This window comes from Rhineura floridana, chromosome 3 (genome assembly GCF_030035675.1).
Source record: "Rhineura floridana isolate rRhiFlo1 chromosome 3, rRhiFlo1.hap2, whole genome shotgun sequence".
Taxonomy (NCBI): domain Eukaryota; kingdom Metazoa; phylum Chordata; class Lepidosauria; order Squamata; family Rhineuridae; genus Rhineura; species Rhineura floridana.
The window spans coordinates 123,006,109-123,027,711 of record NC_084482.1 but is presented as its reverse complement, the minus strand read 5'-3'; the positions used below and the strand labels follow the sequence as shown (position 1 = coordinate 123,027,711).

Below are 21,603 nucleotides of genomic sequence, written 5' to 3'. Positions count from 1 at the left end.
GAGTTTTCCTACCTCCCTGCAAATCGATACACCTGACATATGAAAATCACCACCTGATTAAGCACTTACCCAGAGCCGAATGGAGCCATCTTCAGCACCACTAACCCACTTGTCTGCTAGCGAGTGCCAGACCAAGGCTACGACAGTGGCTTTATGCCCACAGAGCTCAGCCAGGAGCACCAGATCAGCACAGTGAGGATTGAAAGCACAGATAAAAACTCTGCCAGAGCTAGAAGAGAAAGCAAATTCCCTCCTGCCATGTCCAGGAGGGTGTGGACTGTGAATATGGAGACAGCAAAATCTAATTATCAGCCCTGGGCTCAAAACCAGGAGGGTCTTTGTGCTTTCTGTGCCTGGTTGTTTCCCCTACTACTAAGAACTTATCAGCTCTGTATTTCTATTTCTCCCCCCAGTTGGGAGCCTCAGAAGATAAAAATTAAGAGCATTCCATGGGCTCCCCACTTCTCAAAAAACAGACAGACAGACACACCCACCTCTTTTGGGAGTAGGCCATATCCAGTATGGGCCCATTGTTTCCAGGCAGATTAGAAAAGGCATTTTGCAAGGAGTGGCTGTGTAAGTCCCAAACACACAGCCTTCCATCCCATCCCCCACTCAGCTGCAATGAAATAAAGCAGGGTGAGGTCCTGCTTCACGCTGCTTCCTGCCCCCCCTTCCAGTATCCCCCCCGCCACTCCCCTCTACTCACAGTATATGCCATATGGGCTCTTCCTACAACCACGGCCTGCTTTCTTCCACCCTCTCCTTTACGCCCACCAACAGAGAAGGGGGCTGTCTCATACAATATGACCCAAGTCCATTCTCTGATTCACTTACCAGGTAGGGGATGCAGAATCCAGTGTCGCTGGCCAGGGTGAGTGCTGTCACCATGCCGGTATGCCCACATAGCACAGTTCTGCAGGCGAAGCCTGTTGAAGGCCATTCAGGCATAAGAGGCAGTGGCAGGACGGAAAAAAGAAGGGGAACAAAATCTCTTAAAAACCCAAGAGGCTCCCCCCGAAATGAACCTGAAGTGATTTTTATCCCAGGACAGCCAGCGTAATCCTACTCCCAGAGGAAAAAAGGAGGAAATGCACTAATACTAAAGGAAAATTGAAGGATCAAATAAACTAGAAAAACATTTAATGTCCCGGCATGTTTTGAAGGTAGACTCCTAAGGACACTTGAGTGGACAACACTGCTGGTCTCCTGCTGGGAGGAAGGGTGGGATATAAATCAAATAGTAAATAAATAAATTAGAACACCACATCCTATTGAGCTCTTGTTCATCTGGTCACAGGGCATGTTACAGGCCTGTCAGGATAGCTGCCCCATGTGGTAAACCACTAAACTGCAGTGAAGTATTTAAGGCTCTGGACTGACTCTACCCACTCAGGCTGTCCCTTGGATCCTCCTAGACAGGAACGGGTTTAAGGATTCCTGATCCGGTTGAGCCTTGCTTGAGCAACAAGGTCTTCCTGTGCCCTGAGCAGAGCTTGGAAAAGTTACTTTTTTGAACTATAACTCCCATCATCCCCAGCCAGCATGGCCACTGGATTGGGCTGATGGGAGTTGTAGTTCAAAAAAGTAACTTTTCCAAGCTCTGCGCTGTAGGCTTGGTTGACTTCCTTCTAGACCCTGTCCACAGCTTGTCATTAGCTCTGGCTTATTCTTCAGTCCTAACTATTGGATTGTCTCAGGCTGTCCACCATCAAGCTCTGACAAGTACATCATTTTTTCCATGTAAGGCTGCAGTCCTAACCCCCGTTTACCTGGGAGTAAGTCCCACTGAATTAAACAGAGCTTACTAAACATGGTTAGGATTGTGCTGTAAAGTGCCCCTGAGGAAAAAAACCTTCAAAATGCATTGGGCCATTAAATGTTTATTTTTGTGCACCTTTGAAGCTCCATCCCTTCTTTTTCCCCTCTGATCTTACTCCAGACTACTTTCTTCACCTGCTATACAACTGCTTGAAGGGTCCTGGGCCTTCTCATCTTGGGCACAGCTTGATGCTAGCGTTCTGGAATTTTGGTCCAACACAGGCAGGCATTGCTATAGCATGGGGTAAAAAAATCAAACAGTAAAGGGATCCTCTGAGTCTCCTCCTGCAATAAGCAAGGATCCTGCTTGCCCATTATGCACCTAAGGTATGCCAGTGCTATAAATGTAAAATAAACTTCAAAAACGACTTAACTGCTTGGTTCCCAACCAAGGAACCATGGGAATTGTAGTTCAGCACCTTCACAAAAATTACAATACCCCGGAAGAGTACCTTTAGGAACACTTATGACAGTTAAACTAGTTTCAAAATAGTATATATTTGTAGTTTAGTTGTGGCTCAGACAGAGCTGCTAGTCTCCCTAGGTGATGGGGGTATCTTCCTCTTACACACACACGGGTACACGGGAGACCACAAATTATCATCCTACTCTACCTACTGGCAGAAGTGGTCAGTGGAGCTCACTTAACCTCCCATCACCAGAGTCGCTGAAGATTACTGGAGGGGAGGTGGCGGCAAGCAATCCAGCACTCCCACCAGTGTGTTTGCAACATGCTGACCTTCCCCGTGCCCTGTAAGCTGCAGCAATGCCAGTAATGGGGAATCAGATACGGGCCTCTGCCCCACCAACCACAACTACCTGCTGGTAAGATATTAAAACCCCTGTGTCTGTGCCTTTCTCTAGGAGAAATACCAGCCATATCTTTTCTTTGTAATTCAGGGCTACTAGTAATAAGACAAAGATGTGAATTTTCTGAGCCAAAACCTGTGTGGCTGTGCTGCCCTGGTTACCACACAATCGTTCAAAGGTAGGTACTATCTTTCTAGTTGCTTCAGTTAAAGATATATGGCTGGCTGATGGACCTTTCCTGTCTGGGAGGAGAGAGGCCATTCAGTTCCTGCGAGCACATGACTTCTGCCTTCCTTCTCCAGCAGTGGGAAGGAGGCTTGGATAGCAGTTTGCTCTCACCTGGGGAGAAGGTTCAGCACCTGGGATGAAGCTTTCGAACTCCCAAAGATAAATGTTCCCATCAGTTGCCGACATCACCAGAATATCCAGCTCTTCAGCAAAGAGAGCCCTGGTAAAGGCCCAGGGCTTTGTTACCAAGGCACCAACCATACTCCCACCTTCAGTCTTTGATTTCACAACAAACACATTAAAAGCCCAATTTCTCGATAAACCATACTCTGTTCTGACCAGCTTGGAGAGTGGAGGCACTGGATTCTATCATGTTTCAGCTCTCTTGGAAAATGTCATCTGGCACTCCTGAGTGTCAAGTCTTGGTCCAGGCCTGCACACATGGCCTACTAGTACATATACCTGCATTATGCTCTAGTTCTGTTCCTCTGAGGATCCACATGGCAAGTGCAAAGGAAAAGTAGCCCTAAGGAGCAATATATAAAGCAGGGTTGGGCAACCTGTGGCCTTTCAGATGTTGCTGGACTACAACTCCCATCACATTCAAATGAATGTAATAAGTTGATTAATACATTATCTATATTCCAGAAGGGTAGCCATGTTAGTCTGTTTCAGCGAAACACAAGAGAGTGTCCTGTGACAACTTGCATCCTGACAGTGTTGGGGAATCACTGGCTCTTCAGACATTGGACTGCAACTCCCATCATCCCTGGCCATTAGTCATGCTGGTGGGAGTAGATGGGAGCAGGTAAAAAGATAAAGGTGTCCCTGCACTTGTAGTGCGAGTCGTTTCCAACTCTTAGGGTGACGTCTTGCGATGTTTACTTGGCAGACCGTATATATGGGGTGGGATTGCCAGTTCCTTCCCCAGCCTTTCTTTACCCCCCAGCATATGCCGGGTACTCATTTTACCGACCACGGATGGATGGAAGGCTGAGTGGACCTTGACTCCTTTTACCGGAGATTCGACTTCCTCCTTCTGTTGGAATCGAACTCTGGCTGTGAGCAGAGTTTCAGCTGCGTTACCGCCGCTTACCACTCTGCGCCAGAGAGCAGGAGTCCAACAATATCTGGAGGGCTCCAAGTTGCCCAGCCCTGCAAATGGTGAGGGTCTGCCTGATTCCTGAGGAGGAAGGGGAAGTCTCTTGACCTCTTCAGGATGAATTATGCTGTGGACTCTCTGTTACAGTAGTACACACTCTTGGACAGAGCACAGTGACTTACCTAGTGAAGCCTGTACTTTCTTTTCGTGTGTCTTTGGCTGCACTTCGGAACCTGCTATAGTCACTCTGCTGCCCACTAGAGGCCTTTCCCCATTTTTGAGGGGAATTTGGACGAGGTTGTGGCTTCTCCTTGCAGCCCTCCTCCATCTGCTGTGCCAAGGGGCCTTGTCGTTCCAGATGGGCTTCACTTAGGTGAAAGGACTCCCTGCTGAGTGAAACAGAGACATACAGAGTGGGAGAAGGTGTAGAACTGTTGCGGTGGGCAAGATTGTGTGGGGAATTGGTAAGCTATTGACGAGAAGATTGGGAGCTCACAATGCCACAAGGGCAGATGACTGCATGACTACAGCAGGCAGGGGATGGGGAATAGCAGAAGGCAGATAGCAAAGGTGAATAAAACAGGCAGATCAGGTCACTGCTTGTCTGCAAGCTCCTAGCCTTTGTACAGCAGTACTGAACATGACAGGTTAGAGTCAGATCCCAAAGAAGAACTCTTCAGAAACTAATGCAGAGACGGGACTTCCGGGAAGGGTGACTTCGCTTGTGCCTGCTTTTGAGACGGGCTCCAGCCTCAGAAGAAGCTTATTCAGATATAAATCAGTCAGAACATTTTTTTTTGACTGATGAAATTTCTCCCGGGCAGGGAGAAACGTAGAGATCAACCTCAAAAGCCTGTTTTTGTTGGGAGGACTGGATTTCATTAATTTATGAGAAAAGGTCCAGCCAGCAATGCCGGACGGACTTCCGAACAAGCTCTATCTGATTAATGCGATACGTTTATCTTTTCTTCAAAGAGAAAACGGACTAACAGGCAAGCACCCTTCTTTCTATTATTTTTTTTACTTGGTTTAAATTGTTGCAGCAAAAAGAGATTTGTCAAATGAATCAGCTTTAAAGAACTTCTGGGTGAGCTATAACTCTTCTCTGTTATTCACGAAATTAACAGCTTATCTCTGTTTCTATTGCAAAAAGCTGTCCTGGAAGTGCATTCTAAAGATATAAACAGAAGAGGGATTTCTATTCCGAGGAGAAAAAAATAAAAAATATGAACTTTGGCACATTATATTGTCTGGGACTATTCTCTTTTTGGTCTATTTTATTTTGATGAATCTGCTTCTTCACGACGCCACTGACTGTTTTGATGCTGGGAACTAAATTTGTTTTGTATTCTTGAACATAGAGAGATAAGGCAGGCTGCTCTGTTTATACTGTGATGTCATCAAGCCTGGAATATTAACCCAATTGTTGCTGAAATAAGAAGTGGTTCTTCTTTATTTTTGTTTTGTTTTGTTTTCGTGGTTTTAAAAATGGCAATCAAGAAAGTGGCTGAGAATCTGGAAGTAATTATGTTTCAGAAAATAATGGATGAGATTGAGATAATGAAACAAACCCTGCGACAGGGCAGTAAGGAGCTGAAAATTGAACTGAGCAAAATGACGCAGGAGCTTAAAGAAATAGGGGATCCTGTGAGAGAGGAGAATGAGATCAGAGATGAGAAAAGAAAAAATAAAGGGAAGATACAAGCCCTGGAGATTGGAACAAATGTGGAACTGGAAAAAGATCTGGAGTTTATGGATATTAGAAATAAAATCTACTGTTTGGAATTTAACGTTATCTCTGAAGAAATTAATGAAGATATTAGAGATAAAGTTATCAATGGCTTGGATAATTTTCTGGACTGGAATGACGTGATGGAGCTTGATATAGAGAAAATCTATGGAATTAACTGCAGCCATGTGACAATGGAAAAACTCTCAAGAGATGAGCCAGTGCATTTTGTAAAAAAGAAGAACACAGATATGACTTTACAACAATATTTCAGCAACTTATTCAGAATTGATGGCAAGAAAATATTTGGGATAGAGGAAATTCCCATCAGACTCTTATTATATGACTATGGCTATGACAGCAAGATTATTATGGAATACTGATAATGGAAGATTGGACACTGAAATTACTGGACTTAACAGGACTATTGAAGATGGAAGATGGAATTAATATGGATAATGGAATAATGGCTATTGAAATTATTGGACCTAACAGATTTTGATGAGATGGATTAATCGATATGTTTATTTGGACTATGGTTATGACAATAAGATTATTATTATTATTAACGAGATGGATTAATCGACATGTTTATTTGGAGAAAAATTGATAGATATATTTCTTAAAGAATTGAAACCTCTCTTTGACTTTTTGTGGAAAGAATAAAGTAATGTCTATGAGATTTGATGATTAATTAAGATAACTACTGGAGGAAAGTGATTTTATAATATAATTTAAGAGACAGGATTGTTATATATTGTAGACCTATAACTGATCTGCGACAAATGGGAAGTCAACATTTTATTTTTTTGTTTAATCATTTTTGTTTTGTTTTTTGTCTTTGAATGTTTTATGATTTTGTTTTGTTTGTTTTATGGAAATTTGAATAAAAATTATTGTAAAAAAAAAAAAGAAACTAATGCAGAGACGGGGAACTTGTGACTCACCTGATGTTGTTGGATTCTGTCATTCCCAGCCAGTATGGCCAGTTGACAGGGATGATGAGTGGTGTGACTCAACAAGATCTGGAGGGCCACAGGTTCCCCTTCTGTGACGGGAAGGGACAGATGGCAAGGGAGGCTCCTCCCAGATCGTAGCACTCCTTCAACCTTGTGTCTCTTCCACAAGCAACTTTTCTAATCTATAGGCAGGGATATCATAATGACCAAGGGTAACATGTTTAGTAATTAAGCTCTTCTATTATTCTGGAAACTAGCAGGGAGCTTTTATCTGGGCATCAAATAGTGCACCCCGCTACAGTGTCTCATCTGCTGGGGTTATGCTTCCTTTCCTTATCAACAGCAATCTGCAGCTCTTTGACTAGGTCTGCGGAGATGAAACCTTACCTGTAGATGAAGGAAGATACATAGCTCTTCTCCCACTTCTGCAGGATCCCACTGCTGTCCCCACTGAAGAGCAAAATGGGCTCCTTTTTGGCTGGTGGAGATACATTCAGAAAGTCAAGTAGGGGCAGCTTGGGCTTCAGTAAACCAGACAAAACTTTTATTGCTAGACACATAAAAGTAAAGATCAGCTGCAGCCAGTAGCTGGCTTGTCCCAGCCAGATAAGGCTCTCCTAGCTTTGAACTACTACACCCTGCTCACCTGGTGGAGCTTTTACTTCCCTGATCCATCTGGGGCTGGGCTGGAGCTGTTGCTGAGCTAGAAGTATATGTGGCTGCTTACCATAGGCTAGACACTCTAAGGGGCGTTTGCAAGGCAGCACTGTCAGGCATCCCAACTCACTGTAGCGCCAGACCAACACTTGTTGTGGCTTTGCTATGCCTGGAAGGAGAAGGGAAAGTTATTTTGTTTTTTTTTAAAGATTATTTGGATTGTTCTAAAGCTCTTGCCATCCATCGGGCCTTATAATATTTCCAAGAAGGATGAATGGCAAGGCTGGAAAGCCCCCTGTGTTAGACTTAAATTAGAAAAGTGTGCATAGATCTTACGACACCTCTACTCCTGTTTGTGTGAAAGAGGAATCTCTAATTATCTGGATATAAATTTGAGGCTGTGGTGGGAGCTTGTCTATGCACCAACATGAACATAGGAAGGGCCTGCTGGATCAGACCAAAGGCTCATCCAGTTTAGCACTCTGTTCTCACATTGGCCAACCAAAAGTGCATGGAAACATAAAACAGCTTAGTATCTCCTCTGAGTCTGAATGCAGGCATACTGGCTCACCTAGGTCATGGCCTGAATCTGTGATGATCGTCCTTCTGTCATTCCTTCTGTACTAATTACTGTACTAATTAATCAATTTAATTACATTTATATCCTGACTTTCCTCCAAGGAGTTTGGAGAAGAATGAATAGTTCTCTCTCCCCATATTATCCTCACAACAACCTTGTGGACTGGTTAAACTGAGAGATAATGACTAGCCAAGTATACCCAGCGAGCTTTGTGGCTGAGTGGGGATTTGAACCTTTTGCCACTACACCGTATTGTCCTACTCTCTTCCACAGAGGTTATTTTTTCTGAACTATAGTAGGGCCCCGCTAACACGGCGGGTTAGGGGGTAGGCCCCCACCATAAAGCGGGGCCCCATAGACTACAAAGGGCAGCGTCGCGAAAAAATGACGCCAAAACGTCGCAAAACGGCAAAATCGGCTTTAAAATGGGGAATTTCCCCTGCTTGAAAGCCGCCGCATCAGCGGAACGCCGTAAAGCGGGGCCCTACTGTATATGAAAGGACATGACTTATAGCTAAGAGATGCTGAATCTAACATTGGTGACTGGGAGATCAGGTAGGACCTTGTATTGCAGATGCTGAGGGAGACATTCAAACTCTCCTGAGGGACTCACCTATCACATGCCTAGAATCCGGCAGGCTGAGAAGCTGCTGAAGAACAGGCCCATCTTTCTGTTCACCTTGGAATGTGGATATGAACTGTGAAACCTGAAACAAGATCAGCACAAAGAATCCAGAACAGGTGGACTATTTAATACCAATTTCTTCCCTATAAATGTGGAATTGTATACAAGAGACATCTTTACCTGGGAGGCAGATAAAGATCTAATGAAAAGAGCTGTGGGGGGGGCAATCCCTGTTCAGTGGACTTTGAGCACATGACAGGATTCATGACAAACCTGTGAAATGCTATGGTTAAAATGCAGTTTGATCTGGTATTACTAAGAGCACAAAAGCTACAAAGAAATGTCATATTTGAGTGTGTCTTAAAGGAGTTTGCAGATCCAGGAATACAGTGTTAAAAGCACTAAAGCCTTTTGACACATCCTCCCAAATGGGAATAGCAAATGAAAAACAAATTCAGGAAGCCCCAAGAATGGGAGGATACAACAGCTAAGGAAATGAGAAGAAACAGAATTTAATCTTCAATATATCTGCCATCCAACATTTGAGAGAGGATCAGAGTGATTTTTCAATATAAAATGGCTGTGTATGGTCTTTATGTCATCTGTATCATGCCATTAAACAGGCAAAATGGGTTTGAATTGCCAAGAAGAAGCTTATTACAAGAAATATGCTCCATCAAAGAGTTTTCTCTGTGACAAGTAATTTTTCAGACAATAATAAGTAATGAATCTGATGAATTTTTCTAGCAGTTGAGGCCAACTGACTAAGGATGGGCAATTTGTGAAGGAAATATCATCCTACAGAATAGCCTGAATAGGAACAGAGGAAATTACCTTGCATCACGTCACTCGATTTGTCCAGTTAACCCAGTATTGACTACTCGGACAGGCAGCAGCTCCACTGGATCTCAGGAAGAGATCCCATTACTTACAACTTGAGATTCTTTTAAATGAAGATGCCTGGGACTGAACCCAAGACCTTTTTTTTTTTTGCCAAGCCTCCTGGAGAACTACTAAGCTATGGTCCCTCCCCTCATAAGACACCGGATCCCAAGCATCTTTAGTTGGTACCCACCAATAAGCTTAAGAATGTCATGTGTGGATCACTAGGCTGCCAGGCTGGAACAAGTACAGCCACGATCAGCTAAAAGGTTTTGACTTCCAGGTGTGGAAACGTGTCCCAGACAAACTGGCAGTTTACACATTCTGCAAAATCAATAACGTTTTCCTGAGCTGTTTTCAGACTGCTGTGGGTGGAGGACTGCATGTTTGAATTTGCTACATGCAACTTTTCCACCTGCAACCTGAAAAGGTAACAATCCATGAAAGATTTCACCATATAATTCTGATACCTGTATAAGATGGGTGAGCAACAAGATCCTGCAATTCTTGGTCCCCTTAGTAAAACATTTGACAGCCATTTACACATGACTAAGCCTTTGGCAGCAATTTTCTTCACTGTGATTGTGACTTCGCTGAAAGAAAACTGGGTACTGCTAGTTTATATTGTCTTAATGCAAATGCCTAATATAGCAAGACTGCAAGCAAGTGTGTAAGTTGTTTGGTGCATCTAGCAGTGCATGCAGAGACAATCACCCAGACGATCCCCTTGGCCACAATTCACAAAAACAAAAAGGTAGAGAAAGCACACCGTATCCTTTTGCCATATATTTTCCTGTGCTAGTTGAAGTGGATGCAATGCTAAAACATCACCAGTAGAGGGCTCCTTACAGCAGTAAGTTCATTAATCATTAGGGCAGAGGTGATCAGGTAGGCTGCAGTTGCTGATATAGGGAAATGGCACATTGAGTCACTCACTATTTCCCCCGATTGAGGCTCATAGAGTGTGGGTTGGGATGTGCCACTGGTGATCCAGACAATGCCAACAGATGCCACATAGCATAGTCCAGTAATGTTTCCGGTGAAGGGCCCAAGGCGCTGGATCAGCTTTCCATCCTGGGACCAGATGCCAACAGTCTGGTCAAAAGAACCTGACAGCACCCTGTAGAGGAGACCACAGACCAGAGGAGATCAAGATATGGCAGTGTAGTGGAGGATAAGGGGTTGCACTGGGGTTTCCCAAGCAATACTTTATACCCCATATATACATCCAATTCTGTCTTGCTAGCAGAGCTTGGAAAAGTTACTTTTTTGAACTACAACTCCCATCAGCCCAATCCTGTGGCCATGCTGGCTGGGGCTGATGGGAGTTGTAGTTCAAAAAAGTAACTTTTCCAAGCTCTGCTTGCTAGTTACATTGAAAACAGGAGAAAGGATTCCATCCTTTCCTTTATCAAAGGTTCTTATTTTATACTTCCCAAAGCCCAATACATTCAAAGCCGTTCCTTCCCTGTCAGCAGTTCTACTGACACCCTGCGGCTTCAACTTCCTCTTTGTGGCAAACATCATCCTTCCAAAGCCCTCTAGCTCTGTCTTCATCATAGCCCAACTTCTACAACAAAATCCACTGAGAGAAAGAGGCATCTCTTCTAGCCTCTCCATAAGAACATAAGAAGAGCCTGCTGGATCAGGCCAGTGGCCCATCTAGTCCAGCATCCTGTTCTCACAGTGGCCAACCAGGTGCCTGGGGGAAGCCCGCAAGCAGGACCCGAGTGCAAGAACACTCTCCCCTCCTGAGGCTTCCGGCAACTGGTTTTCAGAAGCATGCTGCCTCTGACTAGGGTGGCAGAGCACAGCCATCATGGCTAGTAGCCATTGATAGCCCTGTCCTCCATGAATTTGTCTAATCTTCTTTTAAAGCCATCCAAGCTGGTGGCCATTACTGCGTCTTGTGGGAGCAAATTCCATAGTTTAACTATGCGCTGAGTAAAGAAGTACTTCCTTTGGTCTGTCCTGAATCTTCCAACGTTCAGCTTCTTTGAATGTTCACGAGTTCTAGTATTATGAGAGGGAGAAAAACTTTTCTCTATCCACTTTCTCAATGCCATGCATAATTTTATACACTTCTATCATGTCTCCTCTGACCCGCCATTTCTCTAAACTAAAAAGCCCCAAATGCTGCAACCTTTCCTCATAAGGGAGTCGCTCCATCCCCTTGATCATTCTGGTTGCCCTCTTCTGAACCTTTTCCAACTCTATAACATCCTTTTTGAGATGAGGCGACCAGAACTGTACACAGTATTCCAAATGTGGCCACACCATAGATTTATACAACGGCATTATATCGGCTGTTTTATTTTCAATACCTTTCCTAATTATCCCGACTTCCGGGAAGGGTGACTTAGCCTGTGCCTGCTTTTGAGACGGGCTCCTGCCTCAAAAGAAGCTTATTCAGATATATCAGTCAGTTTTTTCTTTTTTTTTTGACTGATTAAACTTCTCCCGGGTAGGGAGAAACGAAGAGATTAACCTCAAAGCCTATTTTTGTTGGGACGACCAGATCTCATTAATTTATGGGACGAGGTCCAGCCGACGAAGGTGGGACGGATTTTCAACAGCAAGCTCTATCTGTTAAAGCGAACGTTCATCTTATCTTCTAAGAGAGAACGCACTAACAGGCAAGCACCCTTCTTTCTATATTTTTCTTTTACTTGACTTAAATTGTGGCTGTTTAAAAGAGATTTGCCAGATTGATCGGTTTTTGACATCTCACTGGGGAGCCATAACTTCTCTCTGCTACGCACTAATTAATAGCTTATCTCTGTTTTTGTTGCAAAAAGCTGTCCTGGATTTGCATTCTAAAGATATACACAGAAGAGGGATTTCTATTCCAGATTTTTATTTTGAAGAATATTATACTGTCTGAGACTACTCTCTTTTTTGGTCTATTTTATTTTGACGAATCTGTTTCTTGACGACTGCCATTAATTGTTTCGATCCTGGGAACTGCATTTTGTTTACTTAACTATGGAGAGATAAGGCTGTCTGCTCTGTTTATACTGTGATGTCACCAAGTTTGGAGTATTAACCCAATTGTTGCTGAAATAAGAAGTGGTTTTCCTATATTTTTCTTTTAAAATGGCAATTAAGAAAGTGGCTGAGAATCTGGAAATAACTATGTTTCAGAAAATAATGGATGAGATTGAGATAACGAAACAAAACCTGCGACAGGGTTGTAAGGAGCTGAAAATCGAATTGAGTAAAATGACGCAGGAGATTAAAGATATAGGGGTCCCTGTGAGAGAGGTGACCCTGGAAGGGGTCCCTGTGAGAGAGGAGACCCCGGAGATTGGAACAAACGTGGAACAGGAAAAAGATTTGGAGTCTATGGACTTTAGAAATAAAATCTATTGTTTGGAGACACAGGAGATTAAAGACATAGGGGTCCTTGTGAGAGAGGAGACCCTGGAGACTGGAACAGGGGTCCCTGTGAGAGAGGAGACCCTGGAGACTGGAACAGGGGTCCCTGTGAGAGAGGAGACCCCGGAGATTGGAACAAACGTGGAACAGGAAAAAGATTTGGAGTCTATGGACTTTAGAAATAAAATCTATTGTTTGGAACTCAATGTTATCTCTGAAGAAATTAATGAAGATTCTAGAGATAAAGTTATCAATGGTATGGATAATCTTCTGGACTGGAATGATGTGATGGAGCCCAATATAGAGAAAATTTATGGAATTAACTGCAGCCATGTAACAATGGAAAAACTTTCAAGAGATGACCCAGTGTATTTTGAAAAAAAGAACAGAGATATGATTTTACAGCAGTATTTCAGCAACCTATTCAGAATGGATGGCAAGAAAATATTTGGGATAGAGGTAATTCCCATCAGACTCTTACTATATGACTATGGCTTTGACAGCAAGATTATTATGGAATACTGATAATGGAAGATTGGATACTGAAATTACTGGACTTAACAAGACTACTGAAGATGGAAGATGGAAAATGGAACTAATAGGGATAATAGAACAATGGCTACTGAAATTACTGAACCTAACAGATTCTGATGTGATGGATTAATTGAAATGTTTATTTTGACTATGGTTATGACAATAAGATTATCATAATTAGTAATGAGATGGATTAATTGATATGCTTATCTGGAAAAAAAAAATTGATAGATATATTTCTTAAAGAATTGAAACCTCTCTTTGACTTTTTGTGGAAAGAATAAAGTAATGTTTATGAGATTTGATGATTAAGTAAGATAACTATTGGAGGAAAGTGATTTTATAATATGACTTAAGAGACAGGATTGTTATATATTATAGACTTATAACTGATCTGATCTTTGACAAATGGGAAGTCAATATTTTACTCTTTATTTTTTATTTTTATTTTTATTTTTATTTTTTTTTTTTTGTTTAACTATTTTTGATTTTGTTTTTTGTCTTTGAATGTTTTATGATTTCGTCTTGTATGTTTTATGAAAATTTGAATAAAAATTATTGAAAAAAAAAAAATACCTTTCCTAATTATCCCTAGCATGGAATTTGCCTTTTTCACAGCTGCCGCACACTGGGTCGACATTTTAATCGTGCTGTCCACTACAACCCCGAGGTCTCTCTCCTGGTCGGTCACCGCCAGTTCAGACCCCATGAGCTTATATGTGAAATTAAGATTTTTTGCTCCAATATGCATAATTTTACACTTGTTTATATTAAACTGCATTTGCCATTTTCCCGCCCATTCCCTCAATTTGGAGAGGTCTTTTTGGAGCTCTTCGCAATCTCTTTTTGTTTTAACAACCCTGAACAATTTAGTGTCGTCAGCAAACTTGGCCACTTCACTGCTCACTCCTAATTCTAGGTCATTAATGAACAAGTTGAAAAGTACAGGTCCCAATACCGGTCCTTGAGGGACTCCACTTTCTTCAGCCCTCCATTGGGAGAACTGTCCGTTTATTCCTACTTTCTGCTTCTTAACCAATTCCTTATCCACAAGAGGACCTCTCCTCTTATTCCATGACTGCTAAGCTTCCTCAGAAGTCTTTGGTGACGTACCTTGTCAAAAGCTTTTTGAAAGTCTAAGTACACTATGTCCACTGGATCACCTCTATCTATATGCTTGTTGACACTCTCAAAGAATTCTAATAGGTTACTGAGACAGGACTTTCCCTTGCAGAAGGCATACTGGCTCTGCTTCAGGAAGGCTTGTTTTTCTATGTGCTTAGATAATCTAGCTTTAGTAATACTTTCAACAGTTTTCCAGGGACAGAAGTTAAGCTAACTGGCCTGTAATTTCCGGGATCCCCTCTGGATCCCTTTTTGAATATTGGCGTTACATTTGCCACTTTCCAGTCCTCAGGCATGGAGGAGGACCTGAGGGACAAGTTGCATATTTTAGTTAGCAGATCAGCAATTTCACATTTGAGTTCTTTGAGAACTCTCGGGTGGATGCCATCTGGGCCCGATGATTTGTCAGTTTTTATATTGTCTATTAAGCCTAGAACTTCCTCTCTTGTTACCACTATTTGTCTCAGTTCCTCAGAATCCCTTCCTGAAAATGTTAGTTCAGGTTCAGGGATCTGCTGTATATCTTCCACTGTGAAGACAGATGCAAAAAATTCATTTAGCTTCTCTGCAATCTCCTTATCGTTCTTTAGTACACCTTTGACTCCCTTATCATCCAAGGGTCCAATTGCCTCCCTAGATGGTCTCCTGCTTTGAATGTATTTATAGAATTTTTTGTTGTTGGTTTTTATGTTCTTAGCAATGTGCTCCTCAAATTCTTTTTTAGCATCCCTTATTGTCTTCTTGCATTTCTTTTGCCAGAGTTTGTGTTCCTTTTTATTTTCTTCATTCGGACAAGACTTCCATTTTCTGAAGGAAGACTTTTTGCCTCTAAGAGCTTCCTTGACTTTGCTCGTTAACCATGCTGGCATCTTCTTGGCCCTGGCGGTACCTTTTCTGATCTGCGGTATGCACTCCAGTTGAGCTTCTAATATAGTGTTTTTAAACAACTTCCAAGCATTTTCGAGTGATGTGACCCTCTGGACTTTGTTTTTCAACTTTCTTTTTACCAATCCCCTCATTTTTGTGAAGTTTCCTCTTTTGAAGTCAAATGTGACCGTGTTGGATTTTCTTGGCAATTGGCCATTTACATGTATGTTTAATTTAATAGCACTATGGTCACTGCTCCCAATCGGTTTGCTCCTTTCCTCATCATTGTGACAACTTCTCACAAAGGACAGGAAATTACAAGGGGGATGTAGGGGGGATCAAAAGCCAAATCATAGATAAAAACAAAGAAAAATCACCCCCTCAAATGTGAATCTAATGGGGGCAACTCCTCACTGCTTTCCAGCTCTGCAGTTAATAAGCAGGAATTAAAAACTGTAAGGGCAGAGAATATCTGCAGCACACTTTTTAAAAGGAGCTAGGTGTGCATTCAGTGCACACTGATCCTCACAGTCTACATGTGAGAGCAACCTTAGCCTCACACTTATCCTTCAATTGCCCCAATCCATCCACACCACAGTGGCACTTTCAGGGCTAATGAAGGCCATGTGGTTTGGACAGCAGTATTCACTCTTTTGATGTGAATCAAGGGGGAAACTTGCTTTTTCTACGACAGACTTTGTCCCTTTCCCCTGGTTTTATTCAGGCCTGGCGCCAGCAAGCAAACAGGTTGGACCCCTGTGAGCCTGAAGGGCCCCTCCTTAGGCTGGGAGGGTGGAGCTCCCACTCCATGATCCATGCCAGCATCAGGCTGTGGGACCCAGCAACCCGACACTGCCGCAGATCACAGAGCTGAAACTCCCAGGCACCCCTAACACTCACATGATACAGGCAGCACAGGCTTAAATAAGCCCACCCACCCCACCTACCTCCAGCGTTGGTATGTCAGCGTGCACACCCCACGTGCTGCTCATGCCTGCCTGCCATCACCTAAGATGCCAGCAGAGGCACCCCTAAGGGGCTGTTGCCCCCACTGCCATCTTGGGTGATAGCAGGCATGCACACACAGCACATGGGGTGTGCACACTGATGCACTGACATGGGAGGTAGGTGCAGCGGGGGTGCTGAGGGGTTTGACCCTGTGGGCCTGGGGCAGGCTAGTGCCCAAGGGCCCAGTCATGCTTGGTGCTGGCCCTGGTTCGATTATTTATTTATTCAGTTTGTTTCTTTGGTTTATTTGTATGCCACTTCTCGGCCAAGGCCCCCAAAGCAGTGAACAGAACAATACAAAAGAAAATATAATAAAATTACAGTAAATACCAATTCAAAAACAATAAATCAATATAAATCATAAAATAACAAAAACCCAGAAACACCGTTAATCACACTTCATACATTCATAAGATGCATTTGTGCTCTCACCACAGACACAGCTGCCATCCACAAACGATGGCCCACACGATAAGCTTTCCCTTGGCTCTGCACCAGGAGTAAAGAACCTTTTTCAGCCTGAGGGCAACATTTCCTCATGGGCAACCATCCTGGGGCTGCATGCCAGTGGTGGGTGGGGCCAGAGGCAAAAGTGGGTGGGATCATAGGTATGACTTTTTTACTTCTGTACAATAAAAGTTTCTACATACACCCCCAGCATACACACATCTCTCCATCCACCATTTAGGCAAATAAAAGGCATTCTCACAGTTCAAGAACACATTCCAGCTAGGCAAAAGCACTCAAGGAGGATGGACAGCAGGGCCATTGGGGGGCATACTCTGTGGACAGAGGTGGTGTGTTGGCTAGGAAGAGTCCCAAGGGTCATATAGAGAGGCCTGGAGGTCCACATTCAGCCCTGTGGCCTGAGGTTCCCCAACTCTGTTCTACAGAAATGGGCAGAAGATGAGTGGCATAAGGAAGCTGCAGTGGAAGTAAGACTTAAGTCTATCTTTCAGCACAGAAGCCTCCCTTCAATCAACCCCTGTGGGTGTCTAATTACCTAGTTCCTTCCTGTTTTAGGAAAGGATAGCCAATTAGACACTGGCAGGTCATGAGCCGCATACAGCAGAAGAGCACCTCCTGATAAACCTCGACACCCCCTTTCAGATCCCATCCAGGCCACAGCCAACACGGTCTGCCCTTTGTCCTGTACCGAGCTTGTACCTTGTGGTTTCTTGCTGGCGCACCAGCAACAGATGAGTGATGGCTGCACTGTGGGCACGTGGGATGCAGTGCTTGGTTTTCAGGCTCTTCCTGCCTGGAGTCTGATAGGTGTCAAAGATCAGCAGCCTCTTGTCATACCTGGGAAGGGACATAGATAATTGGATCTAGAGAATTGGATCTACTGCAACTGGAGCTTGAGCTGGACTCAGTAGGATTAGCTTAAACCTCCCAGCAGAGGGTCCAGAGGGAGGGTGGGAGGGAGGGAGCTTGCGTTGCAAAGTGGAGCTGCAGATTCTCTTCTGTTCTCAGGAAAATGTATATGACTCACTGCATTGTTCTTCACAGTCATCCAGAAGCCACATTGTGATTGTCACCTTGCTGAAGACCATCTCATTCCCTTCCAGGACCTGTTTGATAAGGTTCTGCATGACATGAGTACATAAGATAGCAGAATTGCACAAAGCAGTAACATCAGAAGGTATCCAGCTAATCAGTGGCAGTAACCATTACTGGAAGCACAGAGAGTCTATATTTTGAACCCATCTGCAGATGCAGTCCATTCATTATCCCAACCCCACCAACTCACCCTGCTGTGTATATCTGTTTATCTAGGCAGGCAATACAGGACACGATGTCTGTGTGTGTCTGTTCAGAAAATCCCTGGGACATGTTGACCACGTGCCCAGATTCTCTTCTTTCATCCAAGGGGAAGGCCATCAGGCGTCCGTTGCTGCCACACAGCAGGAGATGCCGAGCCAGGCTGATTGCTAAGGTGAAGATCGGGTAGCCTAGCTGGAGAGAAAAAAGGGCTGGCTTGAGCACAAGAAGAGTATGCACAAAAGAGTGGACTTTAGGGACTAAGGGAGGCATTACAGCCTAGCCCTTGTCCTGCAAGTCTCTCTGGAAAAGCCTGTCTTATATAGGTTTTCATGGAATTAGACCTGCAGGGCACCTGAGGCCCTTAAGACAGCCAGATCTAGTCGTGTTTTCAGAAACCATCTCACAGGAAACTTCAAGAGCCCAAATAATATTTAGAAAACTGGCTTATATGAAGCCAGACCATTAGCCCATCTAGCTCAGTATTGTCTACCTCAGGGATGAGGATGCTGTGGCCCTCCAGATGTTGTTGGACTACAGGTCTCATTGTCCCCGAGTCCCTGATCATGGACCATGCTGGCTGGGACTGATGGGACCTAGGGTCCCAACATCTGGAAGGCCACAGGTTAGCCACCCTTAGTCTACATTGACTGGCAGTGGCTTTCCAGGGTCCAAGACAGATGTCTTTTCCAGTCGTATTTGGAGAAGCCTGGAATTGAACCTGGGACTTTCTGCATGCAAAGCATGCATTCTATCCCCACACTACAACCCTTCATGGGAATACTGACAGGGACGAGTTCCCCATTATCCTGGAAGCCTTTGTCACTGGCATAGCAGAGGCAACAAGATGCTGACAAGGGGGTCTCTATCTAAAGCGGAAATGTAGCAACCCAGGAATCCACGGTGCACCCCTTGGTAGCTGCAAACTCCTTGGGCAACAGGAGCTTAGCATGATCACTCTATAATATGTGGCCAATTCTAAGCAATGGCTTACAGTATCAGGAAAAAATCATGAGCTGTTATTATTGGCTTGCCCTGACCCCAGAATGTAATATGATTTGATTCTTACCAGAATGCGGTCAAGCACAGTGCCACCTACAGCCCATACAAGCACGGAGCTATCATTGGAAGCAGAGAAGAGGAGCCGTGCCTGTGCCCAGGACAGGAAGTGGGTGATTCGACCAGCATGCTCTTTGGTGCACAGGGACATACGCCCGCTCTCCATGTCCCACCATTTGATCACTCCATCTATCAGAGCAAGAAGGCTTGTTTGGGTAAGGGCTCATTTCAGGGAGAACCTGCAATTCATCACTTTTCCAGCTTATCTGGAGAGAGGCACCTAAGGAAAGAACTATTGGGTGTTGACTGCTAGCATAACATTCCCCAATGAGCTCAAGCATGCATTCAGAGTTCATACTGGGACATAGGACCATATGCTGAAAATGTGGAGATGGGACAGAGAGCGGGCTCTCGGTAGATGTAGACTTATACTCTGTTGCAGGGATGGAAATGAATCCTGTACTGTAGAAATGTAGCTGCCCAAGATTTGGACATGTTGTATGAAGCAGGGATAGAAGAGGAGTAGAATTTAACCCTGTAATGCTCACAAAGAACTAAGTAAAAATTACCTTTCCAGCTAGGACTCACCTTCAAAGCCAGTGAGGCACTCCCGTCGGGCTGTATGGTAGCCAATGGCTGTAATGGGACGGCGGTGACGTTCCTTCACTCGCAGATGCTCTTGCATAGCCATGGCTAAGATTAAGGCCAGAGAAAGAGAATACAGGAAAACAGAGGGTCACTTCTCTGGCAAATTTCCAGAGCTGTCAATCTCAGGTTTTTAAAACCATTGGTCAGGTTACCTACAGATACAGAGATTAGTTTAGCAATTATTGTATTTAATTTTTTTCCTGAATTGCAATGTGTGCTATCACATAGCAGTAATGTTTTCATGTTGTTTCTCTCCAAGCTGTATTGTGCTTGATTTATTTAACTTGCAAAACATTCATAGAAACCATGGCAGCAGTATAGAAATACCAATGTTCTATAGATGAACATCCTGTTCTGAAGTGAGGGGAAGTACAGCAAGTGTAGGAGCAGCAGAGAGGGCTTCCCTGTCTCTGCTGTAGCCTTGTACAGGGCATATTACCAAAACAAATAACAGAAAATGGATGCAGCCCAACTCAATGCATTCCAGCGGCATTCAGATGGGCAATGTTTCTTTATCTCACCATTCGTGGAGAGTCCCTAAAATCCTCTGTGAAAGCAACCAGTCATTGGGTTTAATGTGTTCCAATGGCCCCTGTGAAATTCATTGTATTCCTACAGTTATTTGAAGGGAACCAATTCATTTCAATGGCCTTTCTCTGTCATTCATTTTTGTACATCTGAGACAAATGATTGAATGGGTATGCTATATCTTTTATTATTATTATTAATGTTTATTTGCAAATGTAACAATGAAAGGAATGAGAAAAAAGGAAAAAATAATAAAATAAACAAAAACGCTGATGATACAAAAAATAAAAAAGTAATTAAATAAATAATAATAATATACAAGTACTAATAATAACAATAAACCACCATCAGTTTACATTATGGATACACAACCCATCAGTACAGGTATTTTGAGTTAAGCATATATATTAATCTAAGCTATCCAGATGTAGAAGTAGTATACACTCAAAACTGATGCCTGTGCTATATCTGAAACTAGGAATCCTTCCTTTCTCTCTTCTATTCTCAGTTTCCCCCAAGTTCTCCTTTGTTCAACATCTTCTCAGGCTTCTTCCAGGTGACTGGTCTGTTGAGAATTTATCCTGATTTGTTTGCAGGGAGATTAGATGATGTTGGCTATTTAATGAGCATTCATTCTGACTTGTTTGCTGGGATGTTCTGTTAAAGCAAGCATTATCCCACACTTTCCAATACATTTCCCCATCACTTTCCCTGTTGCAAAAAGTCTAACCTTTTGGGGAAATGGATTTGTTGTGCAAGACCACCCAATTAACTATAACTGCGCAATCTGAATTTGTCGGTATGAGATTAAATCCCACCAGAAAGTAGAGACAGTTTGGAAGAACCCGCAGTATAACAAGTAACCAGCTTGCTTGCTAATAGTTTCCCATGGAAATTTTCTGTGGACACATCTTGAAAACAATACTTGTCCTATGAGGTTTATATCAGGAAGGAGTGAGAGGACTGAGTGGGAAGGGGGATCAGAGCACAGGAAGACTGGCATCCTGTGCCTTTAACAACAGTGCAGAAAGGGCAATGTCAATGCACAATCACGGTTTTCTTGACTGAGTGAGAAAAGTTGTGTCTCAATTTTTTTCTCCTACCCGATTGTTAAAGGTGCAGAACTCCTGTCCTCGGCATCTGGTCAACCTACATGAGCAAAGTTGAGGGGCTAAGCAGTTGGATTACCCTAAAGGGCTCTGCAGATCCATCCAACTCCTCCTCCGCCACCCTTTCAGTGCCTTTCTGATGAGGGACGGGGGAGAGTTCACACAACTTCCCACTCTTTTCGAAGGTGTT

General features: G+C 43.5%; 1 pseudogene; it reads right to left on the bottom strand.

Moving 5' to 3' along the window:
- The window catches only part of LOC133380419 (uncharacterized), a 25,454-nt pseudogene extending 3,851 nt beyond the window's left edge, over positions 1–21,603 (bottom strand).